This window comes from Bombus huntii, unplaced genomic scaffold, assembly GCF_024542735.1.
Source record: "Bombus huntii isolate Logan2020A unplaced genomic scaffold, iyBomHunt1.1 ctg00000185.1, whole genome shotgun sequence".
NCBI classification, from domain to species: domain Eukaryota; kingdom Metazoa; phylum Arthropoda; class Insecta; order Hymenoptera; family Apidae; genus Bombus; species Bombus huntii.
The window spans coordinates 4740-15000 of NW_026099418.1; the positions used below are offsets into that span (position 1 = coordinate 4740).

General features: G+C 44.9%; 2 non-coding genes across 2 annotated transcripts; both read left to right on the plus strand.

Moving 5' to 3' along the window:
- The first annotated feature begins 4205 nt into the window (after positions 1-4205).
- Positions 4206-6128, plus strand: LOC126877539 (small subunit ribosomal RNA). The gene has a single exon (XR_007695105.1). It is a non-coding gene; the product is annotated as a small subunit ribosomal RNA (ribosomal RNA).
- A 3210-nt stretch (positions 6129-9338) lies between these two features.
- Positions 9339-9493, plus strand: LOC126877529 (5.8S ribosomal RNA). The gene has a single exon (XR_007695096.1). It is a non-coding gene; the product is annotated as a 5.8S ribosomal RNA (ribosomal RNA).
- Positions 9494-10261: the final 768 nt, after the last annotated feature.

Below are 10261 nucleotides of genomic sequence, written 5' to 3' on the forward strand. Positions count from 1 at the left end.
GAAATCGTTATAACTCGATAAAATACGTCGGGATTAAGCGTTTATATCGTCGGCAGACGGATATAAAAACGTTTGGACCGACACGACCGGTCGTTGGAACATAGAAAAATTCCGAGCCGGTACGTTGGGACTTAGAAAAATTCCGAGCGCGAAAAAGTTTTTTCGAGTTTATTCGTTAAAAAGCGTTACAAGGTATGAATTTTTTTGCATAAATCGACGTAACTCGACGAAATACGTCGGGATTAATGGTTTATTTCCGTCCGAGAACGATTTTTAAAAACGGACCTATGCGGCCGGTCGTTCGTACTTAGAAAATTTTCGGACCGAACACTCTTTTTCGATTAATTCGTTAAAAAGCGTTATAACGTACGAATATTTTTCAAGAAATCGTTATAACTCGATAAAATACGTCGGGATTAAGCGTTTATATCGTCGGCAGACGGATATAAAAACGTTTGGACCGACACGACCGGTCGTTGGAACATAGAAAAATTCCGAGCCGGTACGTTGGGACTTAGAAAAATTCCGAGCGCGAAAAAGTTTTTTCGAGTTTATTCGTTAAAAAGCGTTACAAGGTATGAATTTTTTTGCATAAATCGACGTAACTCGACGAAATACGTCGGGATTAATGGTTTATTTCCGTCCGAGAACGATTTTTAAAAACGGACCTATGCGGCCGGTCGTTCGTACTTGGAAAATTTTCGGACCGAACACTCTTTTTCGATTAATTCGTTAAAAAGCGTTATAACGTACGAATATTTTTCAAGAAATCGTTATAACTCGATAAAATACGTCGGGATTAAGCGTTTATATCGTCGGCAGACGGATATAAAAACGTTTGGACCGACACGACCGGTCGTTGGAACATAGAAAAATTCCGAGCCGGTACGTTGGGACTTAGAAAAATTCCGAGCGCGAAAAAGTTTTTTCGAGTTTATTCGTTAAAAAGCGTTACAAGGTATGAATTTTTTTGCATAAATCGACGTAACTCGACGAAATACGTCGGGATTAATGGTTTATTTCCGTCCGAGAACGATTTTTAAAAACGGACCTATGCGGCCGGTCGTTCGTACTTAGAAAATTTTCGGACCGAACACTCTTTTTCGATTAATTCGTTAAAAAGCGTTATAACGTACGAATATTTTTCAAGAAATCGTTATAACTCGATAAAATACGTCGGGATTAAGCGTTTATATCGTCGGCAGACGGATATAAAAACGTTTGGACCGACACGACCGGTCGTTGGAACATAGAAAAATTCCGAGCCGGTACGTTGGGACTTAGAAAAATTCCGAGCGCGAAAAAGTTTTTTCGAGTTTATTCGTTAAAAAGCGTTACAAGGTATGAATTTTTTTGCATAAATCGACGTAACTCGACGAAATACGTCGGGATTAATGGTTTATTTCCGTCCGAGAACGATTTTTAAAAACGGACCTATGCGGCCGGTCGTTCGTACTTAGAAAATTTTCGGACCGAACACTCTTTTTCGATTAATTCGTTAAAAAGCGTTATAACGTACGAATATTTTTCAAGAAATCGTTATAACTCGATAAAATACGTCGGGATTAAGCGTTTATATCGTCGGCAGACGGATATAAAAACGTTTGGACCGACACGACCGGTCGTTGGAACATAGAAAAATTCCGAGCCGGTACGTTGGGACTTAGAAAAATTCCGAGGGCGAAAAAGTTTTTTCGAGTTTATTCGTTAAAAAGCGTTACAAGGTATGAATTTTTTTGCATAAATCGACGTAACTCGACGAAATACGTCGGGATTAATGGTTTATTTCCGTCCGAGAACGATTTTTAAAAACGGACCTATGCGGCCGGTCGTTCGTACTTAGAAAATTTTCGGACCGAACACTCTTTTTCGATTAATTCGTTAAAAAGCGTTATAACGTACGAATATTTTTCAAGAAATCGTTATAACTCGATAAAATACGTCGGGATTAAGCGTTTATATCGTCGGCAGACGGATATAAAAACGTTTGGACCGACACGACCGGTCGTTGGAACATAGAAAAATTCCGAGCCGGTACGTTGGGACTTAGAAAAATTCCGAGGGCGAAAAAGTTTTTTCGAGTTTATTCGTTAAAAAGCGTTACAAGGTATGAATTTTTTTGCATAAATCGACGTAACTCGACGAAATACGTCGGGATTAATGGTTTATTTCCGTCCGAGAACGATTTTTAAAAACGGACCTATGCGGCCGGTCGTTCGTACTTAGAAAATTTTCGGACCGAACACTCTTTTTCGATTAATTCGTTAAAAAGCGTTATAACGTACGAATATTTTTCAAGAAATCGTTATAACTCGATAAAATACGTCGGGATTAAGCGTTTATATCGTCGGCAGACGGATATAAAAACGTTTGGACCGACACGACCGGTCGTTGGAACATAGAAAAATTCCGAGCCGGTACGTTGGGACTTAGAAAAATTCCGAGGGCGAAAAAGTTTTTTCGAGTTTATTCGTTAAAAAGCGTTACAAGGTATGAATTTTTTTGCATAAATCGACGTAACTCGACGAAATACGTCGGGATTAATGGTTTATTTCCGTCCGAGAACGATTTTTAAAAACGGACCTATGCGGCCGGTCGTTCGTACTTAGAAAATTTTCGGACCGAACACTCTTTTTCGATTAATTCGTTAAAAAGCGTTATAACGTACGAATATTTTTCAAGAAATCGTTATAACTCGATAAAATACGTCGGGATTAAGCGTTTATATCGTCGGCAGACGGATATAAAAACGTTTGGACCGACACGACCGGTCGTTGGAACATAGAAAAATTCCGAGCCGGTACGTTGGGACTTAGAAAAATTCCGAGGGCGAAAAAGTTTTTTCGAGTTTATTCGTTAAAAAGCGTTACAAGGTATAAATTTTTTTACGGGAATCGTTCTATCTCTATTAAATACGTCGGGATTAAACATTTTTATCGATTTTTTCAAAAAATTAGCGTTCGTCGAACTGACACGACTGGGATATTTTTCTAATTTTTTCGTTAATTAACGTTACAAGGTATATATTTTTTTGCATATTTCTACTTATTTTAACGTATTGTAATTGATTATAAACTTATTTTTTGTCCGTATTCGATAAAAGAGTATGTTTACTGATGCAATTTTTCGGTGAAAAAAAAAATTAATTTTTTGGTAAAAATGCATTTCTATTATGTTAATAAAACGTCTGGTAATGTATTTCGATGGTTGGATATTGGCTTTGTATAGTAGTGATCGAGCGTTCGCGAGACTAAGTTCCAGCGTCCCTTCCGAACGGTACGTTGCTACGGAGGTTTTGCACCGTAAGCGCGCGGCCGCTAGCCCGGCCGGCGCCGGCCTTCCGGCTGGCGCTTTCGTATCTATAAGAGAGACGTCGAGCCGGACGGTTCGGTCGGAACAGCGTTGAGCGCGTGGCTATTCTACGGCCTCGGTTGAGAATTCAGTCACCGCTCCTCGAGTCTTAGTGTATTTTACGCTATTTCTCGACTGTTCCTCCGTTCTCGTTCTGGTTTTTTCTCTACACTGCTGCGCCGCGGGTCGCTGTCCTGGACGTAATGACCAAATATCGTGGCAAGGTTCCCCTGAGTCGGGAAGCTGGTGACCTGTGTGTACGTATTCTAACAAAAATTGTTAGATGCGTGTGTGCTTGTACTAACTGAGCATCGATTCATTCAAAAGAGTATAACCGTCTGCTTTCTATAAAAACTTCTGCTTTCGCAGAAGTATCCGATGAGGCGGTAGGAGCGTACTATCTTTGCGTAGTATGTCTTCTGCCGAAAATGTTCTACCGATTGAAAGAATATTCTTACGGTATGTCCAGCGCGACGCACTGGGATACGCGCTTGTTCGTTCAGCGTGAGGTGCGTATACGTGCTTTACCGCTAAGATATTCTAATAAGTCTTTTTACACGAAGACAGCATTATGGAAATGTTCCTTTAGAAGTACGATTCTAAACATTTTATATAAGACTATGAGAAAGAGAGAGAGAGAAGAGAGGAGGTGGAGTTGAGAATTACAAAGTGGCTGCGAGCGGCGTTCGAAGATTATTACTGAACTATGGGTGTATCTCGAACGTCGCTAGGAGATATATTTTATAGATATATCTATCTTAAGAACGAAAAGTCTCGTCGTACGGTGCTTACGTCCCACCTACGACACGAAGAGAACTTAAACGAAATTTATAAGAATTGTTATACGAATAAGATCCCTGGTTGATCCTGCCAGTAGTCATATGCTTGTCTCAAAGATTAAGCCATGCATGTCTCAGTACATGCCGCATTAAGGTGAAACCGCGAATGGCTCATTAAATCAGTTATGGTTTCTTAGATCATACCTACATTTACTTGGATAACTGTGGTAATTCTAGAGCTAATACATGCAAACAGATTCCGACCAGAGATGGTAGGAATGCTTTTATTAGATCAAAACCAATCGGTGGCGGATGGCTCGTCTGTCCGTCCATCGTTTGTTTTGGTGACTCTGAATAACTTTGTGCTGATCGCATGGTCATCTAGCACCGGCGACGCATCTTTCAAATGTCTGCCTTATCAACTGTCGATGGTAGGTTCTGCGCCTACCATGGTTGTAACGGGTAACGGGGAATCAGGGTTCGATTCCGGAGAGGGAGCCTGAGAAACAGCTACCACATCCAAGGAAGGCAGCAGGCGCGCAAATTACCCACTCCCGGCACGGGGAGGTAGTGACGAAAAATAACGATACGGGACTCATCCGAGGCCCCGTAATCGGAATGAGTACACTTTAAATCCTTTAACGAGGACCAATTGGAGGGCAAGTCTGGTGCCAGCAGCCGCGGTAATTCCAGCTCCAATAGCGTATATTAAAGTTGTTGCGGTTAAAAAGCTCGTAGTTGAATCTGTGTGTCACAGTGTCGGTTCACCGCTCGCGGTGTTTAACTGGCATTATGTGGTACGTCCTATCGGTGGGCTTAGCTCCTCGCGGGCGGTCCAACTAATATCCCATCGCGGTGCTCTTCACTGAGTGTCGAGGTGGGCCGATACGTTTACTTTGAACAAATTAGAGTGCTTAAAGCAGGCTACCTTCGCCTGAATACTGTGTGCATGGAATAATGGAATAGGACCTCGGTTCTATTTTGTTGGTTTTCGGAGCCCCGAGGTAATGATTAATAGGGACAGATGGGGGCATTCGTATTGCGACGTTAGAGGTGAAATTCTTGGATCGTCGCAAGACGGACAGAAGCGAAAGCATTTGCCAAAAATGTTTTCATTAATCAAGAACGAAAGTTAGAGGTTCGAAGGCGATCAGATACCGCCCTAGTTCTAACCATAAACGATGCCAGCCAGCGATCCGCCGAAGTTCCTCCGATGACTCGGCGGGCAGCTTCCGGGAAACCAAAGCTTTTGGGTTCCGGGGGAAGTATGGTTGCAAAGCTGAAACTTAAAGGAATTGACGGAAGGGCACCACCAGGAGTGGAGCCTGCGGCTTAATTTGACTCAACACGGGAAACCTCACCAGGCCCGGACACCGGAAGGATTGACAGATTGATAGCTCTTTCTTGATTCGGTGGGTGGTGGTGCATGGCCGTTCTTAGTTGGTGGAGCGATTTGTCTGGTTAATTCCGATAACGAACGAGACTCTAGCCTGCTAAATAGACGTAACTTATGGTATCTCGAAGGCCCCCGGCTTCGGTCGGTGGGTTTTTACTACCAACGTACAAACAAATCTTCTTAGAGGAACAGGCGGCTTCTAGCCGCACGAGATTGAGCAATAACAGGTCTGTGATGCCCTTAGATGTTCTGGGCCGCACGCGCGCTACACTGAAGGAATCAGCGTGTTTTCCCTGGCCGAAAGGCCCGGGTAACCCGCTGAACCTCCTTCGTGCTAGGGATTGGGGCTTGCAATTATTCCCCATGAACGAGGAATTCCCAGTAAGCGCGAGTCATAAGCTCGCGTTGATTACGTCCCTGCCCTTTGTACACACCGCCCGTCGCTACTACCGATTGAATGATTTAGTGAGGTCTTCGGACTGGTGCGCGGCCAATGTGATAAGCATTGCCGATGTTACCGGGAAGATGACCAAACTTGATCATTTAGAGGAAGTAAAAGTCGTAACAAGGTTTCCGTAGGTGAACCTGCGGAAGGATCATTAACGATACGATACCAAAAGAATTTGACTTGAACACATATAAAAACTATGAAATATATATCACAATGGTCGGTAAGGAGCCGTACTCCTCCTGTATCGACGAAAGTATATACGACGTATTAACAAGCTATATACTTTAACAAACGAAAACGCCAGGGAGCTTGGCAACCTCCGTTGGCACGAATAGAAATATTCTTAAGGAGGAGACGACCCTCCAGCTACGGAATTATACGAAGAGAAGGTGGCACTCTCTCTCGATCATCGGGATGAAGAGATATATATATACAAGTATAAAAACGAAATGCGAATGAAACTTATTCGAGGCGCCTGCGTGAGGTCGTAAACAGAAAGACCCGCCGTCTCCGAAATAAAACATATAACATATAATATATATATATATATATGAAATTCTAATAAAAGGGAACTCTAGCTTCGAAAGAGCCAACAAAAGTTAAGGCTCGATATCAAACGAAAAAATTACGATGGAAACCAGGTGTAAAGAGAAATGCAGTCGTGGCGCCTGCGAGAGGCCGTACACAGAAAGACCCGCCGTCACGATCTCGTATTTCGTATTTGCATCGTGGAAACCGTACAAACGAAATATAAAAGTCCATGCAAACTAATAAGAAAATCTCTAAAGTGCCTCGTGTCGGAGTGATCATGCTCGCCTATTCTCTTCTATGTTTCGTGGTCTGTGTTGCGTTTGTTCTCCTCCTAGCAACGGGACATATCGAAGACTCCTCTTTGGGATCGAACGAAGCGTCTAGAACGAGTCGACGAGAGCGAAAGAACTTGTAGCGAGTCGCGCAGAGCGAAAGGATACCGATATACATCTTCGAAGGTTCTCTTCGAAGATCCATGGATACCTTCTGCGTCGACTTCTCTCGTCTCTTTCATCGAAACTCTCGTCGTTCTCGAAACGTGCTTCCTACCCAAAGGGCGTGTGCTCTTCGTATGTCGTTTCGTTCGAAATAACGAAACCACGTGTAACATACTCGTGGATCGGGTAACCTAGAACGAAGACGCATCGCGTGGATGTTGGCCCGCTATGCGACGATGACCGATGATGATGATGATGATGATGATATGATGATGATGATGATGATGATGTCGATGTCGACGACGACGACGATGAAGACGATGTGTAGCAACGATTCGTAACTAGTCTAGCCGAAGTTCGTTCAGAGGGGAACGCCGCCGGCTTCGAAGCCTCGATGTCGTGAGTCGGACACCCGTGCCGTCGCTAGAGTTTTTCAAACTCTGCTTCTGGATATTGGGACGAAAGACCGCTCGAGGACGACGACAGCCGTGCGTGCGTATCCCATCGAATTTTTTTTACACCACCTGAACGAGACTAAAGTTTCGTCTAGTTGATCGTCTACCGTCGCATAATGTATATTATATACCGTTCAGAGGGGACCGGCTGTCTATCCTCGTTGTCGTGAGTCGGACACCCGTGCCGTCGCTAGAGTTTTTCAAACTCTGCTTCTGGATATCGGGACGAAAGACCGCGCGAGGACGACGGATGCGAGTCCCATCGAATTTTTGACTTACACACTACCTGAACGAGACTTAAAGTTTCATATAATATACCGTTCAGAGGGGACCGGCTGTCTTTCCTCGTTGTCGTGAGTCGGACACCCGTGCCGTCGCTAGAGTTTTTCAAACTCTGCTTCTGGATATCGGGACGAAAGACCGCGCGAGGACGACGGATGCGAGTCCCATCGAATTTTTTATTTACACACTACCTGAACGAGACTTAAAGTTTCATCCAGTTTGTCGTCTATCATCGCATATATAATATACCGTTCAGAGGGGACCGGCTGTCTATCCTCGTTGTCGTGAGTCGGACACCCGTGCCGTCGCTAGAGTTTTTCAAACTCTGCTTCTGGATATCGGGACGAAAGACCGCGCGAGGACGACGGATGCGAGTCCCATCGAATTTTTGACTTACACACTACCTGAACGAGACTTAAAGTTTCATATAATATACCGTTCAGAGGGGACCGGCTGTCTTTCCTCGTTGTCGTGAGTCGGACACCCGTGCCGTCGCTAGAGTTTTTCAAACTCTGCTTCTGGATATCGGGACGAAAGACCGCGCGAGGACGACGGATGCGAGTCCCATCGAATTTTTGATTTACACACTACCTGAACGAGACTTAAAGTTTCATCCAGTTTGTCGTCTATCATCTCATATATAATATACCGTTCAGAGGGGACCGGCTGTCTATCCTCGTTGTCGTGAGTCGGACACCCGTGCCGTCGCTAGAGTTTTTCAAACTCTGCTTCTGGATGTTGGGACGAAAGACCGCGCGAGGACGATGGATGCGTGTCCCATCGAATTTTTGATTTACAAGACACACACTACCTGAACGAGACTAAAGTTTCATCGAGTTTATCGTCGCATAACCCGTTCGGAGGGGACCGGCTGTCTATCCTCGTTGTCGTGAGTCGGACACCCGTGCCGTCGCTAGAGTTTTTCAAACTCTGCTTCTGGATATCGGGACGAAAGACCGCGCGAGGACGATGGCTGCGAGTCCCATCGAATTTTTGTTTTTTTTTTTTTTTTTTAAAGAAAAAACACCACCCGAACGGAGATGTGTTCTATCTTTCGTCGATTTTTCATGCTTTCAGTCGGTCGCGTGGTCGCCATCCGTTCGGAGGGGATCGCCGGCTTCGAAACCTCGATGTCGTGAGTCGGACACCCGTGCCGTCGCTAGAGTTTTTCAAACTCTGCTTCTGGATATTGGGACGAAAGACCGCTCGAGGCGGACGGCCGCGCGAATCCCATCGAATCTTTACTATCACCCGAACGATGGAGAGATGCACGCGCGCTGTTTCTTGAATAATTGGACGAGAGAGTAGAATCAAACACATATATAACATGGGCTAGCCACCGTGCTTACTCGTTCGCGAGATCGTGTGCTGTACAGAGGATTCAGAATCGGGTGTATATATCCCCGTCGTTTCCTGACGAACGGAGCTTCGATCTCGATGGTTGTTATATATCATAATGTACTTTACGCCCGGCCGGCGAACGCGCGTATCTTCGCGCGTTCGTCGTTTTCTTTTTTTTCGAACGTTTTTGTGTCGTCAATCCTATGGCGACTTCTGCGCGTTCGATTCCCGTTGGTCGAACGTGACGGAACTCGGCTTCGCTAGAACCGAGAAGAGTACATTTGAGTATTGAACTGTTGTAAATTTATAAAAGATTACCCTGAACGGTGGATCACTTGGCTCGTGGGTCGATGAAGAACGCAGCTAATTGCGCGTCAACGTGTGAACTGCAGGACACATGAACATCGACATTTCGAACGCACATTGCGGTCCACGGATACAATTCCTGGACCACGCCTGGCTGAGGGTTGCTCACGTAAACCTAAGACTGCTTGCGTTGCGTATCGTTACTCTCCGTATCTGTCTCTCTCTGTCCCTTCTTGCCTTAACAACCCGCCGTCGTTCTTCTTTATATAAGAGAACGTTTCAGAGTCGGACGAAGGTACAAGAACGAGGATACGAATAAGAGCGGACGGAGAGAACATACGCGACGTACGAGCGATTGTTGGACGCTCGTCGGCGTTCGTCGCGGTCGTGCAGAGACCGTGCAAGTCGTACGCATGCTCGATATATAATCTATCGTGTTCACGGGAGACTACGAAACTCTACCTCTGTCTCTCTCTGTCCCTTCTTGCCTTGACAACCCGCCGTCGTTCTTCTTAAAAATTATAAGAGAACGTTTCAGAGTCGGACGAAGGTATACGAAGGGATACGAATAAGAGCGGAGAGAACCGGTCACGGACCTGCGTGAGTGCTCGCGGCGTCGTGAGTCGTCCTTACGAGGGCGACCGCCCGCTTATGCACCGCTTCGTGTATCGGTTATCGAACGTATATACTCGTAGTGTTCTCCTCGTGACCGATTTTTTTTTCATATCAGGCGATATATGCTACGTTTGCCGGTGTTCGACGCACGAAGGTCCGCGCCCCCGACGTCGTCTTAAAAGAATATTATATTTGGCGAGACTGAGAGAGAAAGCAAATATGGGAACTCGGTCGAGAGAGGAGAGAAGAGAGAACCAAAAAAAAAACCTAAACTCGATGGCGTGCGAAACTTTGCCATAATCTACCGTCTTTTCTTA